Source organism: Eurosta solidaginis, chromosome X (assembly GCF_040869045.1).
Source record: "Eurosta solidaginis isolate ZX-2024a chromosome X, ASM4086904v1, whole genome shotgun sequence".
Lineage (NCBI taxonomy): Eukaryota > Metazoa > Arthropoda > Insecta > Diptera > Tephritidae > Eurosta > Eurosta solidaginis.
In genome coordinates this window covers 135,162,170-135,182,487 of record NC_090324.1, presented here as the reverse complement: position 1 = coordinate 135,182,487, position 20,318 = coordinate 135,162,170, and the positions used below count along the sequence as shown (strand labels likewise).

At 40.6% G+C, this 20,318-nt stretch overlaps 1 pseudogene; it reads right to left on the bottom strand.

Annotated features, from left to right (window-relative positions):
* Positions 1–18,812: 18,812 nt before the first annotated feature.
* LOC137235169 (AP-2 complex subunit mu pseudogene) lies at positions 18,813–19,407 on the bottom strand (annotated as a pseudogene).
* Positions 19,408–20,318: the final 911 nt, after the last annotated feature.

Below are 20,318 nucleotides of genomic sequence, written 5' to 3'. Positions count from 1 at the left end.
CGCGAACGGGGTGTCGTTCAACGACTCGGAAAATAGTTTAAATTTTTCCCAGAAGATCGATTTGGTGTGCCAAATGTCCGATAGCGACAACGTGGGTGCACAGGGGGGCGATGTTACATCGCGAAACGCACCAGCAATGGTTAACGGCGGCATGAATGCTCCTCGCACCGACGCTAATGAGCATGCAACCAATGTTGAACAGCTGAGCCGCATGATGGCGATGATGGCGCAACAACAAGATTTGGTGGTGCAAATGGCGGGTGAAGTGCGAAGCATCAAGACCAACGTCGATCATCTTGGTGGTCGCGTGGCAGAGATGGAGGCATCCAGTCACGCGGTGGGACATCGGTCCGCTGTGGCATCCACGCCCGAGCTTCAGAACCGTAGGGGGGAGCCTGCTACCCGCAACGGTATTCCGAGTGGCAGTCGGATTACTGAGCGAGATGGTAGTGACCCTCCAAGGTGGAAAAAGTTAGATTTGGAAAAATGGCACATCAAATTCGATGGAACAAGTAAAGGTATAAGCGTCGAAAGCTTCATCTTTCGGGTGGAAAGGATGCGCGAGCAGCATAATATTTCCTTCTTCCAGCTTTTCACGGACTTTCATTGTCTGGTTTCCGGCGGTGCCTTGAAGTGGTATTGGCAGGTCCTTGAAGACCATGCGGAGGAGCCGAACTTTGGCTACTTTGAGCTAAAGTCCGAGCTGCTGAGCCACTTCAAGACTGCCGAGTCCGACTATGAAATCATCCGTGAAATCATGGAAAGGAAACAGCTGCCCGCGGAAGCTTTTGATGACTTTTATGCCGAAGTCCACAATATCACATTCCGTTTGCGGAAGAGGATCCCTGAGAGGGAGTTGGTTGGCATCATCAGGGGCAACCTCAAACCGTACCTGGCCAACTTGACCTTCGCCATAAAAATGGACTCGTTGGCGGAGCTCAAGTCGGAATGCAAGAGAGCCGAAAAACTTATTAAAGAGAATAAGAGTAGGACTAGGGTCGTTAACGAGGTCGATTTTGAGCAGTCAAGGTTAGGAGAGGCAACAAAAGTCAAAGCCTTTGATAGGAAACCCCAACACCAATCCCAATCCTTCCCCCAACACCAAAACACAGCCAATCCCAATAGTGTTCGTCCTTCTGTTAGTCCTTCCGTGTCCAACTGTACCGTCAATTCCTTTTGTGCATCACCCTTCCACTTGATGTTGTGTTTTTCGTGCGGTATGCCGGTGGATCACTTTGTGAAAAACCCGGCAGAAGCACAAAAATCAAATAAATGTTCGTCTTCGTTCCACAATATGGTCTGTTTTGCTTGTGGTAGTGATTCGTCCTTCTGTGTTTTTAAGCCCAAGCAGGGAAACCCGAGGCTGGCGGAGTTGACCGGGGACACCAGCCAGGAGACAGGCAACCCGGAAACACTCAAATAAAAGTTTTGAGGAGAAGGGATACGGAAAACAGGGAAGAAGTGAAACAGGCAGGAATTGCACGTGAAAAGAAGGAGATTAAGAGTTTACACCAAAGAAAGCTACAGTACGAAGAAGCAAGAAAAAGAATATTTTGTGATACCATAAATGCAAGTAGGAAAAACAGAAATTTTATGAAGATAGAGAAGATGAGGGAAAAGAGAAAATATTTTAAAAGGTTGAAGAATAAAATAGTTGCAACAATTGTTACCGTGAAAGGAGATAACAGATTTTACGCCAAAACAAATATAGGAGGTCATGAGGTTCTGGCTCTCTTGGACTCAGGGGCGAGTGCCAGCTGTTTAGGAAAACGCTCAGCGGCACTCCTGTGCGGTAAAGAGGCCTTGATTGTGCCCATCAGGGGTCAAAATATCCGAACCGCGAACGGGGAGGAAACCGCCGTGGTAGGGGTCATAAAGTTACCAGTCGTGTGGGATAATACGACCAGGGAATTAGAATTCTTGATAGTTCCTGATCTACAACAGGAAGTATATTTTGGGATAGATTTTTGGCAAGCTTTCGGTATGAGTGTTGTGAGTAAGGGTGTGAGTGGTAATGTGAATGGTGCCAGTGTGGCGGAGCACGTGCCCGCCGAGGGTGACTTGTCTTTCGATGCTGTGCAGCACGTTTTAACGCCGGAGCAAAATAATAGGTTGGAGCGTGTAAAAGCCCAATTCCCGTCCTTCGCGGTATTAGGGTTAGGCCAAACAGATAAGGAGGAACACGTCATCGAGGTGGTTAACGAGAATCTGCCAGTAAAGCAGCGCTATTACCCGATTTCACCAGCTATTCAAAAACTCATATACGCAGAGTTAGATCGAATGTTGGACATGGGAGTCATCGAGGAGTCCAACAGCAGCTGGAATTCGCCGGTGTCGCTGGTAATAAAAGGGACGAAAAACCGCTTGTGCCTTGACGCTCGCAAAGTCAACGAACGAACAATTAAGGATGCCTACCCCTTACCCCACATTGATGGAATCCTCAGCCGACTACAAAATACACGATTTATTTCCGCGATAGATTTGAAGGATGCTTTCTGGCAGATTCCTCTGGAGAAGAAGTCAAGAGGAAAGACTGCTTTTACTGTCCCTGGCCGACCCCTTTACCAATTTACCGTCATGCCTTTCGGGTTGTGCAATGCAGCACAACGAATGTGTCGTCTCATGGACAAGGTCATTCCGGCCGCTTTACGTGAATGTGTTTTTGTTTATCTTGACGATTTGTTAGTTTGTTCTGTAGATTTCGAGTCCCATGTGTGTTTATTGGAAAAGGTCGCTCGGTGTCTTCGCGAGGCTAAGTTAACAATTAATGTCGAAAAGAGCAAGTTTTGTTTCAAAGAAGTTCGATATCTAGGGTACGTAGTCGGGGATGGATGTATCAGGACGGAAGCCAACAAAGTGGTAGCTGTGAGGGACTTCCCAGTTCCGAAAACCCCGAAGCAACTACGACGGTTCCTGGGTATGTCGGGCTGGTATCGACGTTTTATACAGGACTATGCGACTATTGCAGCCCCGCTGCACGACTGCCTCAAGAAAGACAAAATCAAAAAGTTTGCAATGACGGAAGAAGCAATAAAATCATTTGAAATTTTAAAGCAGAGTTTGGTTTCGGCACCGGTGCTCACACATCCTGGCTTTAAGCGTCGTTTTTATATTCAATGTGATGCATCAACGGACGGAGTGGGAGGGGTTTTGTTTCAGTTGGACGATGACCAGAACGAAAGACCGATTGCCTACGTTTCGGCAAAACTAAATAAAGCGCAGAAGAACTACAGCATAACAGAACTAGAATGCTATGCTGCGATCGTGAGTGTTAAAAGATTCCGACCTTATGTGGAAGGAACCCCGTTCACCATCATAACTGATCATGCCAGCCTCAAATGGCTCATGAATCAGAAAGATCTTTCTGGGAGGTTGGCAAGGTGGAGTTTGAAACTCCAGGGTTATGATTTGGATATCCAACATCGAAAGGGTGCGCAAAACGTGGTTCCCGACACACTCTCACGAATGCACATGGACGAAATACAGACTAACGACAGAGCCATCGACGTATGTCTCGAGTCACCATGCTTCGAGTCGGAGGAGTATACGGAGTTGAAAAAGACGGTGACCGAGAACAAAGACAAGTTACCGGATTTGTGTTTATCGGACGGTTACGTTTACAAAAGGACGCAATTCGACAGGGGGGATGACCTTCTAGCGGACCAGACCTGGAAACTCTGGGTACCGTCGGAATTGCGACCGGGGCTGGTAGAGTCGTCTCATAGCTCACCGTCCGCTGGTCATGGTGGCATCCACAATACACTGTCCCGACTACGTCAAAAATATTATTGGCCAGGAATGGTACCGACGTATGCGCCCATGTAAAAGACTGCGAAACCTGCAAAACTAACAAAACTCAAAACGTGTTGGGAAAGCAAAAGCTCACAGAGCGACCTTTCCAACGTTTATTCATTGATTTTATGGGTCCTTATCCTCGTTCTAGTGATGGTGACGTGTATGTCTTTGTTTGTCTAGATCACTTTACTAAGTTTGTGTTCTTAAAACCTATGAGAAGGGCCACTTCAGCTGAGGTTATAAAATTTTTAGAGAAAGAAGTTTTTCACGTGTTTGGTGTGCCCGAATATGTCCATTCGGACAACGGCAAACAATTCGTCTCGGAAATATTCAAAGAGTTTTTGGAGAAATACGGCACGACACTCGTGAGAACTGCATTTTATTCACCTCAGGGTAACGCTGCGGAAAGAGTCAACCGATCTGTGCTGCAGATAATTAGGTCCTTCATAAAGGGCAACCAAAAGAACTGGGACAAATGCGTCAGCGATGCCGCATTTGCACTACGCAGCGTTACTCACTCAGCCATCAACATGTCACCATACTATGCCACTTTCGGTATGCCTATGATACAGCATGCTGCATCATATGAGCTATATCGAAAGTTGGCGGCGTTGAAGGATGGTGACGTGGAGATAGATACGGCTGGTGATAAGATGCAGCTCATAAGAAAGAGAATTATGAAGGAGCTGAAGCTGGCCCACGATAGAAGTCAAAAGGTCTACGACACCAGGAGTAAGGATATAAAGTTTCAGATTGGACAAGTGGTATATCGCCAAAACTTTAAACAAAGTTCCCAAGCCGAAAATTACAACGCTAAATTAGCTCCAAAACAAGTAAGATGTATTGTTTTAAACGTTATAGGGAACTCTATGTATGAACTTGGCGACAGCAATGGGAAAAAGATCGGCGTATACCACGCTAAAGACATTTTTGCAAAATAGCTTAATATTTTTTTTGTAGTGTTAGTACTCTTGTTCTATGTTATTTATTTATTTGTCGACGTATTGTATTTATTAGTTTATTGACGTATGTGATTATATTATTAAATTATTTTTATTTATATTTTTTTTTTGACCTTTTGCTTTATTTGATTATTTTTGCATTTATTTATTTTTTTATTAATTTTACCTACTTGACTATTTGATCTGTGATATTTTTTTTTTATAGATTTTTTTTTTTGCCATCTGTGATATTTTATTTTATAATTTTTTTTTTTTTTGTTCTGCTAACTGTGATATTTTATTTTATTCTATTTTATTTTATTTTAGTTTTATTTATGGCTTTTGTTATTTATTTTATCTGTGATATCTTATTTACTAGTTGAGATGTATAGTAGTATCTGTGATATAGGTTTAAGTAGTAGCATTAGCCCAGTGATGTAGTTCGTAGTTAAGCAGTGTGAAAATTTAAAGGCGTGAAGAGAAATAGGCCCGGCATTGAGTCGTGGGTCGAGGCCACACGTTGGACGCGGGAAATAATACTTAGCAGGCTGCGTTTGAATTCTTTACGCCCACGCTCCATAGTGCAGGCACCATCGGCGGTTGCGAACCTGTAACGACAGCCTGTCTCCATACTGGCCTAACTGAGTGGCAGAGTGTATATGCGTCTATGTGTTTATGTGTTTTGTGTCCAGGTCCGTGCCCTAGCCCCAATGTTGCCATTAACATCATATTAACATTAACATTGACAACATTGTACCGATAGTGAACACAATGTTGCAGCGGAAATAATATGTTGCGCTTGGCATCATGCTGTTATAACAAATAAAATGTCACCATACTGCTAACAACTTAGCAACATTGATGAATGCCATGCACCTATGTGTTTGTTTTGTTCTGTATTATGTATGTTAATGTGTATTGGTACAACGCTATGAACGTGTGAATGCATCAGTGCGAGCGGTCAAGGCACGAACCAAATGTATCTGTGTAGGTGTTCGTTTTGTGGAGCGGTAAGCGTGTGAATGTAGGAGTGCCTGATGTATAGATGGAAAATAGGGGAAAGCCGAAAAGAAAGTTTGCATGTAATAGTAAAAATTTTCCGTTTCTGGATAACGTTCTTTACCACGGCGGTGGCTATAAAAGGGCATCAAGCTAGGCAACGGGCAAACGTTTTCTTGTAACAGTGCCCAGTGCAAGTGAAGTGAAGTGGAAAAAAAAAAATAAATAAACTAAAAAAGTGTGAAGTGCCAAGTTAGCAAGACCTTTTCAAAAGGTTTAAAAGTTTTTAGTGCGCGTTATTTAAAGACGTCAGAAAAGTCCTGGAAAAGTTTTTAGTGCGCGGAGTTGCGAGGCCTACTTACACCCTAGTCCGGCAGTTTCCATTCGCCAACAAAATTTATAAAACCAGGTAAGTGTAACCTTTCCGTGTTTTAACTCTCTCTCCCAACCTGGCATGCCCACTGGGAAGTTGGCTTCTATATAGCCTAGTTCCCAAGCAAGCCAAAAGAAAACTTGCATCGACATATACATCTCTGCATACAAATATATGTATGTAGATGAATATATGACTATGCAGACAAGATATCCGTAGGCAATTATGTACATGTACATAGATACGCTTTTACTGTTGAATTTCTAAATAGGTTTTCCTCTGTATTTAATTTCAGCGCACAATTGATTTCTCGTTGGGAAAGACCCACTGGGCACGTACATTGGCGGCGTACCGCCCAAAAACAAATACATTGTACTTGGCGAAATGCCGCACAACAACAATTACTACCATCGACAAGCACCACACTTTATTATTTAGCCGACGGCAAAGCAATTTCAGAAACATGTCTTATTGGCGGGGTTAGAACGCAGCGACAACAGCAACTACATTCGTACCGGCAAACAACATCCACTACAGCATTTTCTTGTTATATTGGCGGCGCAACACCAACCACAACCGGTATTATTTTTCTATATTGGCGATATACGGCCGCAACAACCACAACAGCATTTTTTCATATTGGCGGCGTAACGCCCAACAACAACTACATCACTTTGGCGACATACCGCTCAACACCAACTATATCATCCCCATTACATTGGCGACGCACCGCCAACAACAACAACATCACACTGGTGACATTCCGGCCAAAAACAATTGCCACGCATCCCCTAACACTACGTTCTATTTAATTCGTTGCATGCGCATACCACAACAACAACGGCAAAAGCACAATAGAATTGGCAACATCGTCAGCACTTTTCACCGGCGGCATTGAGACGCAACCACAACAACAGCCACGAGCAACTACAAGTATAAAAACGGTGACAATAACCACAACCAAGTTTACGGCAATACTCATACATTTATTGAGCTGGCCCAGCTGATTCTGATAACGAAAGCAACTATCAACACCAGCAGAGGGAGGAGCTTTCCGGCAACACTTAAGTTTAGCATCATTTTTTTTTTGCATATTTCTACGTATTATTATTATATTTCTTATTTAAATACTGTCATAAGGGGGGCATAAATTTGGTAGCGAACAGGACACGCCATTTCCGGGGCCAATATATTTCTTTTTTTGGTCTGACAATAAACATTTTTTTTTACGGCTTCACTTTCATAGCTAATTTGATGGTTGCACTTTTGTTTCCATCATCTGTTCATCTTCCTTTTTTTTTTCTTCCATTTCTACTTTCAGTATGACATTTATTTCAGTTTGATCCATTGTTGGTAATTCTTTGCTCCCACGTTTCCCTTTCACTTTTTTTTTTTTTTGCCATTTCGCGGTATACACACTTTATCATTTTTCTCACATATGGTTTTCACTTCTGTTAAACAGGGCCTAACTCGAAGTTAGCAAATTTTAAAATTTTGTTGTAGCTGTTTTTTTTTTCTTCGTATTTAAATTCCATTTTTTTTTTTACGCGATTATTGGCAAAATCGATTCCTGCCAACCTACCTCTTAGCCATCAGCCTCACACCCCGAGGGTGCATATGCACAGTGTGCTTTCAGCACCAAGAATATTTTTTTTTTGAACACACATTTTTAATTTTTGTGTTTCACCATCACGTTAGTAGAATTAATACTACCAAAGCACTCATTACTAAAAGATTGCTAGCGAGTGATCTTGGCTGAGTGAGTGCGGGTGGCCAACGTGGGCGTGGCCTGTAGAATTGTATGCATGATAGGAGTATTTCTTTTCAGCGTTTTCAGCAAAGCTACTCAACTGCAGCGGCGCCGTTGGACAAGGAGAGTAACTTGGTGAGTGTTTTGAGTGAAACATAAAAAAAATGTATCAAAATACGCCTGTTTAGTTGTATGTACATGTGTTAGCACAGATTCCTGCTCTTGCAAAAATAGAACAGGAATTAGCAAAGCAGAAAAATAAAAACAGAGTGCAACGAACATATGTGCATGCATGGAAAACGTCACAAACGTACATTTGCACTTACATACATACCATTTGTTTTCATATACACATAAATTCTTTTCCTTGATGACCTACTTTTGCTGTGTACATAATTGATCTTATGTTTATTTGAGCGGTTGCGGTAGGTCCGAGATTAGGGTACTTGGATTTTTTGTTCGCCCTCTTACTTTGTTTCATTTTATTTGAATTTGCAATTTTAGGATTTAGAGTTAGCTCCTAGTAATAATATGGCATTAGGGTGGCCCTAATAATTTACATTTTTTTATTTGAGTTCAGACACTTTGTCTATTAGTCTTAAGTATTTTGTATTGTATGGAATTTGAAATTTTATCTACTTCTTCCTGCCTTCACATGAATTTGTAATGTTAGCTAGTAATAAGGTTCAGTATTATATTTGAGCATTTTTTTTACTTTGAGTAAATAGAAGTTTTTGAAATTGATACTAGTTAAGCCTTTTGGAATCCTTGGCAAATTATTTTGTAGTAAACTTTGAGTGCAAAGTTTGTTGAAATTATTGCACTTGTTATTAGTTGGTAATTTGGAAACCAAAAAAAAAAAATTTTGTACATAAATCATAAGAATTATGTTTGGATGAAAATTTAATATTTTTCAATAATGCAGGGCTAAGTCGAATTTTGGTGTTGGTGCTGCGCTTGCGCGCGGTAAGGTAAGGTGAAGGTGAGTGTTTAGGGAAAATGACTGAGTGACAGGGGACAGACTCATGTCAGGTTTGGGGCACTGTAAGGTAAATTAAATAGGAGTCAGCACAGTGCCCACGGTGCAGTGCAAGTTGCACTGCAGAGGGAGGGTAGACTCCACCTGACAGGACAGGCCTCCATCTTTTTCCCCTATTAACCCTGCCCCTCACGTTTATTTCTATCTTTTTCAGCTTTTTCTCTCCTTTCTATACACATGCAGGTATGAACCCTCTTTTTGTTCATGTGGCTGTGGGTGAGGTCGGTGGTACAATACCCCGCCCAAGACGACGAGCTAGCCTGGGCCCGCAAGCATACCTGCTTGCCGCCGCTCCTCACCACCCAAACAGTCAGCCACGTAACACGTCATTTTGGGAGCTGGAAGATATTCCCAAAAACCATATTTATACCAAAGACGAAAATTACTGCGAGGAGTTGTATCAAAAAACCACCAAAGAAATGAGGATGGCAAATATATCGTGTCGCTGCCTTTTAAGCAGGATTTTAAAAAGGGTATCTCATTAGGACCGTCGCTAAAGAGCGCGTGCTCACAATTTTTCAGAAATGAAACCCGGTTAGCGAAAAATCCCGAATTGCAGACGGAATATAACCGAGTCGTATCAGAATATGAAACGTTAGCTCATATGGCACGAGTAGAAGAGCATGTTCCGGCAGATACATGCGATACCTATTTTTTACCCCATCACGCAGTGATTAAGGAAGAAAGCACCACCACTAAAGTGAGAGTCGTTTTTAACGCCTCCTGTCCCACTGCTAATGGAATAAGTTTAAACGATGTCCTTCATTCAGGCCCAGTTCTTCAGAGTGATCTAACAATTCTCATACTCCGTTGGAGATTGTTCCGATACGTATTCAACATTGACATCGAAAAGATGTACCGGCAGATATTGCTAGAGCCCAGGGACACGAGGTATCAACGCATCGTCTTCAGGTCTTCCACCAGCGAACCCATCGGCATATACGAATTGAAGACGGTGACCTTCGGAGTAAACTGCGCGCCCTACCTGGCCATAAAGACCCTTCTTCAACTAGCAGAGGACGTAGAGGAAACCTATCCCATCGCATCGGACATCCTACGACAGTTTATGTATGTCGACGACGTTTTAGCGGGCGGACACACCATTGCCACCGCCACCAAGGCACGGGACGAAATCCAAGCGGCATTACAATCAGCCGGCTTCTCCCTCAGGAAGTGGACTTCAAATTGCGATCAACTACTGGAAGGTATTCCAAGATCGCACTTATTAAATGAAAACTTTTTAAACTTTGAGGATGCTAGCATGGTTAAAGCCTTAGGGATCAGGTGGAATGCCCACACTGACTATTTCTACTTTTCTACGAAACCCATAGACAACCAAGTCGTGTTCACAAAGAGAACAATATTGTCTGCTATAGCAAAATTATTTGATCCGCTAGGTTGGCTAGGACCATTCATTATTACCTCGAAAATGATAATGCAAGGTATTTGGATATTGACTTTCGTTGTGTGCGGACGTGTTTTCGCAGTGTCGTGGGGTGCGCGCTTTGTTAATACGTTTTATTTCAACACTATAGACAATGCGTTCCTTTCTATACATACATAAATATGTTTTGTCCAACTTGCAAAGACAAAGTCGATAGAGTGGATGTGAACAAAGTCGCGTGTGCGGATTGTGGAAGTTTTTATCATGCCTCTTGCGCCAAAATTACTGCTGATGATTTGGACTATATGAATTGCAACAACATTAAGCATCGATGCGAATCATGCTCTATTTTGCGCAGAAAGTCCATACATCAACAGCCATTGCCAGCTTCTATATCTGCTGCTGCCATGGATGTATCTGCTCCGACCGCAACGAAGACTGCCTCACAAACATCACACAAACTAATGTCATCGGCGCCTTCTAAGCAAAAGCAGAACATGCAAAACGTACAAAAACAACAAACGCAAAAGACATTTGGAAATAACAGCGCAAATATTCCCAAAACGAATAACAACAATAACAACACCAACGCAAGTGGTTCCCACCTCACTCAGCAAGTGCAAATGCATAATAATAATGATACCGGTACGAAAGAAATAACTTTGCAGTTGTTGTATGACGAGATCATTAGTTTAAAGAAACAAAATACTGATTTTCTCAACATTGTAAAGGAGCTCAAAGAGGAAAACTCAAAACTGTGTGCTAAAGTATGCAAGCTTGAAAGTGCATTGAACTGGAGAGAGCAACAACTGCTGAGCAGCGCTGTCGACATTGTTGGTGTGCCGCAGCTAGCAAGTGAGAATGCCAGTGAATGCACAAAAAATATTTTAAGCTCTGATTTGGGTATAACCGTGACGACAGAAGATTTAAGCAGATGTTATATTAAAAAACTACAGAAGAGAAATGAATCTTCTCATTTTGGTAATGTGCTGCGTGTTCACTTTGCTTCTATTGAGATGAAGAGAAAAGTGATGTCTAGTAAACAAAAGGCAAAGGGAAAATTAACCACTGAGCTTTTTGGTGATGTAAACAAATGCAATATTTACATAAATGACATGAAAAAAAAACAAAAAAAGCAAAAAGTTATAAGTATCTGTGGTTGAAAAATGGAAAAATCATGATAAAAAAGGCTGATAATGGCGAGGCTGTTACTTTAAGAACTTTTGACGATTTGTCAAAAATAACTTAGATTCATATAATTATTTATCATCAAAATTAATGGTATTTTTAAATTTCCTATATAATGACAGTGATGCCATAAACACGCCTATTAATGATTTAAATTTATTGGGTAGTACTAGTGACTCTTTTGTGGTTATTCACCAAAATATACGCAGTCTTCGGCAAAATTTTGATCTTTTGGTCTGTCATTTTAAGTTGTTTAAAAACAAACCCGATTTAATTTTTGTTTCTGAAATATGGATATACTCTCATGAAATACGAGACTTTACGGTACCTGGCTATACTTTTTTTGCTAACACTAATGACCAATATTCTGCAGGTGGTGTTGGAGTTTTTGTTCGAAATATTTACGAGTGTGAATATGTCGAGTATAACATTACAAGCGCAGATATATTAAAGATCTCCTTAATCATATCTGACAAAGTTTTTAATTTCATGTGTGTCTATAGATTACATTCGGTTTCTGCACAGACATTTTTGGAAGAGTTTTCAACTTTTCTTTGTAGCGAGAATTCAGGAAATTTCATTATTTTAGGTGACTTTAATTTGGATATCCTCAGACTGAGTGATACAACTGATAACTACCTAACGCTTATGGCTAATCATGGTTTAACATCTTTCTTAAATGTAACTACTCGTAGTGTTTCTGGAAGCTGCATCGACCATGTTTTTGGTCGCAGCAGCTGTAGTACTTTTAAAAATATTTCCGGCATAAACCTTGACTTTAAAATTACAGATCATACTATGACTGCTATAGTAATAAATATTGCATGGAAAAAAAGCATAAATAGAAGTAACACGAGATCAAAATTAACCAAGATTAATTTCGGTTTGCTTAATCAAAGCTTACGGTTTGAGTCCTGGGGCAAAGTTTTTGCTGAGAAAGACGTATCCAATGCATACCAAATTTTTTTAAATACTTTTATAAGCCACATTCAGGCTGCAACCTTCTCCGTCACTTCACCTAGATCTGATATAAGGTTAAAGCCTTGGATAAGTAAGCAGTTGATGAAAAAGATTCGCCTTAAAAACAAGCTTGGAAGAAAGAGCACTAAAAATCCTTCGAATACAAGCCTTCGTAGTCGACATAGAGATCTTTGTAGAAGGTTAAGAAAAGAAGTACAATTGGAACGCGACAGTTTCTATCGAAATGAATTCAGGTCGTCGTTTGGAAACCCAAAAAAGGAATGGAATGTTATAAACAGCCTTTTAAATCGGAGTCCTAAATCAATTGACTCATCAATTGTTTTATGTAATAGTGGCCTAAATATTTCTGATCCCACAACTGTAGCAAACCTTTTTAATAGTCACTTTTCAGCAATCGGGCAAACTTATACAACTACTTATACATACGAACTTTCAATGAATAACTCAGATATTTCAAATTTAGGTAGTAGCTTTTTCTTTGAACCTTTTACTGGCACTGAATTACTGAAGGTAGTAAAATCGTTGGACAACTCCATATCTTGTGGCTCTGATGGTGTTTCAAATCAGGTTTTGAAAAAATTCGCTTTAAATTTGGTTGACATTTTAATTTATTTGTTTAACAAAAGCGTGTACTCTGGAACTTTTCCTACTGATTTAAAATGTGCTGTTGTCATTCCTTTATATAAAAAGGGGACCAAAAAAAATATAAACAATTACCGACCAATCTCTTTACTTTCTTCTATTTCCAAAACTTTTGAAAAGCTTGTTAAAAGTAGAATTCTTTCTTTTCTTAACAACAAACATTTTTTCAGCTCGATGCAATACGGATTTAGATCTGGACTCTCAACAGAAAATGCCCTGCTGAGCTTTTGTTCCGTTATTTATGGCGAGTTAGACAAAAAGCAGAACTGTGCTGGCCTGTTTATTGATATCACGAAAGCATTTGATATGGTTGATCACCAAATACTGTTAGATAAATTGTATTGCATAGGCTTTCGTGGCTTTATGTACAATTGGCTCAAACCATATTTATCAGGAAGAGTGCAGAAAGTAAAGGTTGGCAATTGTTTAAGCAATTCTGTGACAACTACCTTAGGAGTACCGCAAGGGTCTGTTCTAGGTCCAATACTGTTCCTTGTTTATTCGAATTCTTTATTTTCTTTGCCGTTCTATGGCAAGGTTACCGCTTTTGCAGACGACCTTGCTATAGCCTATAGTTCATCGAATTATCTGGATTTGGTAGCAGGCGTCAACTTCGATGCTCATTTGTTGAGAGTGTGGTTTGCTAAACATAAACTGATCGTCAGCAATAAAACTAAACTGATGTATTTCAATTTACATCCAAGAACCTCACCTGATATTGCCATTATATTCCACGCCAGTGACTGCAGACGTTTCTCCCTTAGCAATATGTCGTGCTCTTGTACATCGTTTAATCATGAAACAAATTGTAGCGATAAGTGTTTCCCAATTGAAAGAGTTGATACCTACCAATATCTGGGTGTTTCTGTGGACACATATTTCTCGCCTGAAGGCATACATGCGATCTACTGTGCGCTATTTTTATAGTCTAAGGAGTATATGTTCAAACGCAACGCTGAAGACGCTTTATTACGCTTTGCTTCACTCTAAGCTTAAATATGGCATATGCTGCTGGGGTGGTGCGTCTTACAGTAAAATCCAGAAACTTCTTACTATTCAAAAATGTGTCATAAGGAAAATATGTAATGTGAACCGTTTCCACCACAGCATGGAGTTGTTTAGAGAGCTGAAAATTCATCCAGTAAAACACATGTACTATTACAAGACTTTAAAAATATTCTTTATTCGTTGTGGGTATTTACACAGCCTAGTCACGGATAATTATAATTTGAGGCAAAACTCACTCGGACTTGTTGTTGTTCCCACATCTCGTACTACCCATTATAATAACTTTTTACTATCGTATCTTGTAAAGCTTTAAATACGCTACCTGCGTCTATACGTGTCATTAGAAATATGCGCGAATTTTTAAAACATATCAAATCATTTTTATTAGAGCAGTCACACGACGACATCAAAACTTTGCTGAATTCTACCACTTAGTAATTTAATTTCAACATTTTTATTTTCTATTGTTATACATTTTATTTTACATTTTGTAACTTTAACTTCAACTTATTAACTATTTTCACCCCACACACATTTGTATATATTTATTAGTTTTTTTGAGATGGCATTCAAAACTAAAGTTTTAGATAACTTTACAGAATGCCTTACTTTTCTTTCAATTTCAATGTATTAATTTAAGTGGCAATTTTATATATGTAAACATGTAAAAAATTATTTTGATTTGAAAGAAAATGAATAAATCTAATCTAAAATCTAAATATAAATCTATTTGGCTGGACGGCACGGGCTGGGACGAAGCCGTATCCCCCGCGATATTAGATAGATGGCATGATTTTTAGAAAGCTACCGACATATTGAAAGCATTCGTATACCCCGTTGGGTACAGTTTTCCCCGGTAGCGAGCAGCGAACTACATGGCTTTTGCGACGCTTCCGAGAAAGCATATGCAGCCGCAATATACCTGAGGGTACAATTCGAGAATCATGTGTTCGTAAATCTGCTCTTCGCAAAAACCCGAGTAGCCCCGGTCAAGACTATATCACTACCCCGCCTTGAATTATGTGGTGCGGTTCTACTAGCGGAAATAGTAGAGTCAGTCGCAAAAAACCTCAATTTTAACATTTCTACAACCTATCTGTGGACGGATTCGACAATCGTCCTGGCATGGGTTCGCAAACCCCCATGCTCGTGGTCCACTTTCGTTGCCCATAGGGTGACAAAAATAATTGACAAAGTAAGGAAAGAAAACTGGCTTCATGTCGACTCGGCATCAAACACGGCAGATCTCGCAAGTAGAGGTATACCCGCTGAAGATCTTATCAACAAAGCCCTGTGGTGGGAGGGCCCTCCTTGGCTTCATGAAGATAGCTCAAATTGGCCTACCCAAGAAACAGAATATACCACCACGTCAGAAGAAAAGCGGGTCCAGGTACACTCGTCAATAGTAGACAAGATTTTCTGACCTCTCGAGAGCTTTGAAAGTACTATCCTACGTCTGGAGATTCTTTCAAAGAACTAACCCAAAAACAAGTGGCTCAGTTCAGGCGAATTCTTGCTCAATTTCGTCGAGCGAAATAAAAGCAACGACCCAACGTCTGACTGTTATCTACCAAAAGAGGCATTATGGGGAGGAGTATTCAGCTTTAAAATCTAAAAAACTAATAGGAGCAAAGAGCGAGGTACTACCACTGAACCCATTCTTAGATGAAAGGTTGGTTATGAGGGCAGGCGGCCGCCTCGAAGCTTCCGAAGATATCCCGTACAACGAGCGACATCCAGTCATTTTGCCGTATAATTGCCAGTTGTCGCGTCTTATTGTAAAGTTTACCCATAGGATCTCACTCCATGGGGAAAACCAACTTATGTACGCCTCATCCGTACGCAGTATTGGATACCACGGGTCAAGAACATGATAAAATCGACAATCCATAACTGCAAGGAATGCACGATTTACCGAAAACCTGTTCAAACCCAGCTAATGGGAATTTTACCCAAGGAGAAAACTACGTACTCACGGGCATTCACAAACACAGGAGTTGATTTTGCGGGACCCTTCGATATAAAGAACTTTCGAGGGCGAGGTTGTAGAGTGTCGAAGGGGTATGTGTGCTTGTTCGTTTGCTCTGCAACGAAAGCGATTCACCTGGAACCCACCTCCGACCTCAGCACCCAGTCTTTTTTAGCAGCATTTGCGAGGTTCGTTTCGCGAAGAGGCTGCCCTAGTAAGATGTTTTCCGACAATGGCACGAATTTTGTCGGGGCTTCTAGAGCACTTAAAGCGGAAATGAGGGAATTCCTACAAAATGCCCACGATAACACCCTATCCAAGTATTCCCATTAATCCTTATCGTGGCACTTCATTCCCGCATCAGCTCCTCACATGGGGGGACTGTGGGAGGCGGGAGTGAAAAGTTTTAAAAGCCACTTCACAAAAATCGCTTCAAGTTGCAAATTCACCTTTGAGGAATTTGCGAATTTGCTATGCAGGATCGAAGCCTGCCTCAACTCCCGACCATTGAGCCCTGCGTCAAACAATGCATCAGACCTGGAGCCGCTAATCCCAGGTCTCTTTCTGGTAGGAGGACATCTCTTATCTCCACCAGAACCTGACACCAGCGAAAACTCTGCCTCAATCATAAATCAATGGCAAAAGTTAAAATGCCTACATCACTCCTTCTGCAAGAGGTGGAAATCGGAATACCTCTCTGAACTGCAGAAAAGAAACAAATGGAGATTTCCCAAAACGAACCTAAAAATCGGGGACTTCGTCGTAATAAAGGAGGATAATTTGTCTCCAAATGAATGGAGACTCGTACGGGTGGCCAAATTACACCCAGGACCTGACGATCGCGTCAGAGTGGTCGATATAATGACGATGAAAGGCCAGATAACCCGACCCTTGGTAAAACTCATCATCTTGCCCTACCAACGCGATGAGGCAGAAGAATCTGCTGCATTCAATTAAAACCCTTGCCGATAGTATTCCACTTCACGAAATCCCAAACCAATGTTTCCACACCGTGAACATAGGCAATCTAGTGAAATTTCAATCGAGTAATTTCACACCACTTTGTTTCAGAACACATGTAGATTGTATATTAACGCATGTTGTTTACAACACATCTCCAAAACCAGCATGCCTTTTACCGAATGGAATCCTCATCTGCCTTTTAACAAGATTTAAGCAGTCCCACAACAAAATTTACCGAATTATGGAACATACAAAAATGTTCGCCAAAGGAAGTGTCAATATATTGCCAAATTTTAAAACCATTTTAAATATATGTGAAATCGATACTCTACGCTGGACAAAGTAACATTGCTCTTAAGCGGGATGAGACTTTTCTTACATATGTAAATGAATTCCATAATTTTTTAGAAGAGTATATGACTAGGGACATAACAAACTCAGCAGCTAGAATGGATACAAGTGACCAATAATTCGATTGCGTGTGCCGGACTTGTATGAATGAAGTAAACGGATCCTCGCATGACAATGATGTTAAACCGCAAAAACATTGGCAACATATATTTGATGAGATTGAGGAATGTGGATCTATGCGAATAGTTGAATTGATATCCAATACAATACCACAAATTTGCATGCAGCTAAGTGGCGAGCTGCCGAAGAAAATTTGTTTTGAATGCTGCAGCAACTACTAAGCTCATATCACTTCCAGCAAATGGGTTTACAATCCGAAAAACAGATCCGTGAATTGCTTACTGAAAAACGGACTAGTTTAAATATTTTGACAATGGTGGAGCCAGCAATTATGGTCGAAACAGAAACAAACAAAGAAGGTGCAAATCCAGAGAACAATTTTAACACAGATAGCTCCATGCATAATTTACATCATACAATTCAACAAACACATCGTGCAGCTACAGAGCCTGGAGTTGAACTAGAAAAAGTACAAGTAAATTCTGCTTTACATTTACGAAGCATAGACAAATTACTGGAAGATAAAAATTCCGAAGGCGAGCCAAGCGAATTTATTAAAAACGAGCCAATTGAAGGTGATCAGCCATTGAATATAGCGACCATGACGCAATGCATTCAACAATCTGTATGACAAAAGATAATGAATTATCTGTAGAACCCGAGGAGCTACAAATACCCATGAGCAACTGGAGGTGCGTCGTCGTAGTCACGATGGAGATAAGCCTTATAAATGTTCCGCCTGCTCGCGAAATTGTTCTTGTAAAGAAACTTTGTTGATACACAGAAAAAGTCATGAAAGGTTCAAACGACAACCATGTGATATTTGTGGAAAGACTTTTTACAAAAATAATTTGAAAGCACATAAACTAGTTCATAATCATGAAAAGAAGCATAAATGTGACTTCTGTGAAAAGTGCTTTCTTCGAGCCTCATATCTACGTAGTCATATGCTTTGTCACTCGGATGAAAAACCATTTAAATGCAAATACTGCGAACGTGCGTATACTTTAAAAACTCGACTGGCCTACTCTGTCTACGACTATCATTTAGATACTCAGCTGGGAGATAATGTTCATAGATGTGAGTTATGTCCGTTAGCTTTTCCTACAATTTCGGAGCTACGTTTACACCAAACTATGCATAAAGACGAAGACCTGGAAACGCGTCAAGAAGAGGCTAAAATAAAGAATCACTTGGCGATGAAAGCAGCGAGACCCAAAACAACTCACGAAGGAATTAAACAATACGAGTGCGAAAGTTGTGGTAAAAGATTTCAACGAAAATTTGATTTGAATAAACATAAAATAATTCACAGTGAAGTAAAGCCGTTTAAATGCGACTTTTGTGAAATGTGCTTTGCAAATATATATAACCAAAGACGACATATGCGCCTCCATACTGGTGACAAGCCATTACGGCGATATTTGATGCCTTCACGACGCCAACCAATTTGTCCAATAACTTGTGAAATTATTTGCATTTGCTCTTCTTTTGTAACTGATTCTATACCTTGTTGTGTGATAAATGGTTTCAATGTGCCTGAATCGGTGTTCTGCGGGTAACCGAAATCGAGCATCTCATCGAGCAGCTCATATATAAGAACAAAATTATTCTTGATATCCTCCTCGGATATTTTACCAAAGTATGATTGCATTACTTCAATGATTTTCAATAGGAATTCAAACCCCATCGCAGCATTGACATTTTGTTTTGTGACTGCAGCCAACCAAATATTTGCGCGCTTTATGTAGAAAAAGCTAGGTCTTGCAATAGTTGTGACTGGGGACCGTACTTGCTGCCTTGACACGGAAGACATCCACAGCATTACGGCCAATATCGTCACGATATACGTGACTAAGTAACACTTCTCCTTTGTGATTGTACACAAATAAGCCACCAATCATTTTTAAAAACAAATTTAATATATTTTATTCAATTCAAATACTTTTATTTCTTATCAACACCCAATTAAAATAATCTGATAAAATGTTCACTTTTCTGCGAATATCGATCAACCCCCCCCCCCCCCCCCTCCCCCCCCCCCCCCCCCCCCTTTTCAGCCTGTTTGACAACCTGGTTTGCAGACACAATGAATACATTCTCAAGTGCCATGTTCTGGACCAGAACACAAGAAGTTCCTATGACGTTCACATGAGAAACTATCACATTCACAGAATTTACCCGAAATAATTCATCAGGAATCTTGACGTTTCTCACATTCGCATACACTGATTATTATATTTGGATGAATGTGCCTCATAACCAATAGCACCAGGGCGTTCACATGGACATGAACACAGCATTTGCGAATGGATAATTAAACTTTCATTCACTATTCTGCCTTAACTACATATAATTTTGGATCGAATTTTGGAATTTGCGCTTGGTTGGTTTGGGTGTAACAAGCGTGCCAGCTTTCCAGCCCATTTCAAATTATAATTGTAGGAAAATTCTTGTGTCCGGCACAAAATGGGAATGTATGGTTGCCAAACTACCCACTGCCAGCTAAAGTATCAATTAATATTTGTTGTAGTATCAGCAAATTGCGACAAATTGAATACTTTGTAGCAGTTGTTTGACGCATTGGCTCCGACAGCAAAGACATGGCCAAATAGATCACCATTCAAAGCAGGTATACGTATTCTACCACCAATGTCAGTACCCAAACCGAATGCGGTACATCAGGCGCTGCCTCACCACCAGACGCGCCACCATCGGAACGTTTATGATCATCGGGATATGTAGTTGCCCTATTAACCTATTACGCATATCATCATCATTTGATGTTGCGCACCACTTTCTTTCATCAAACGGA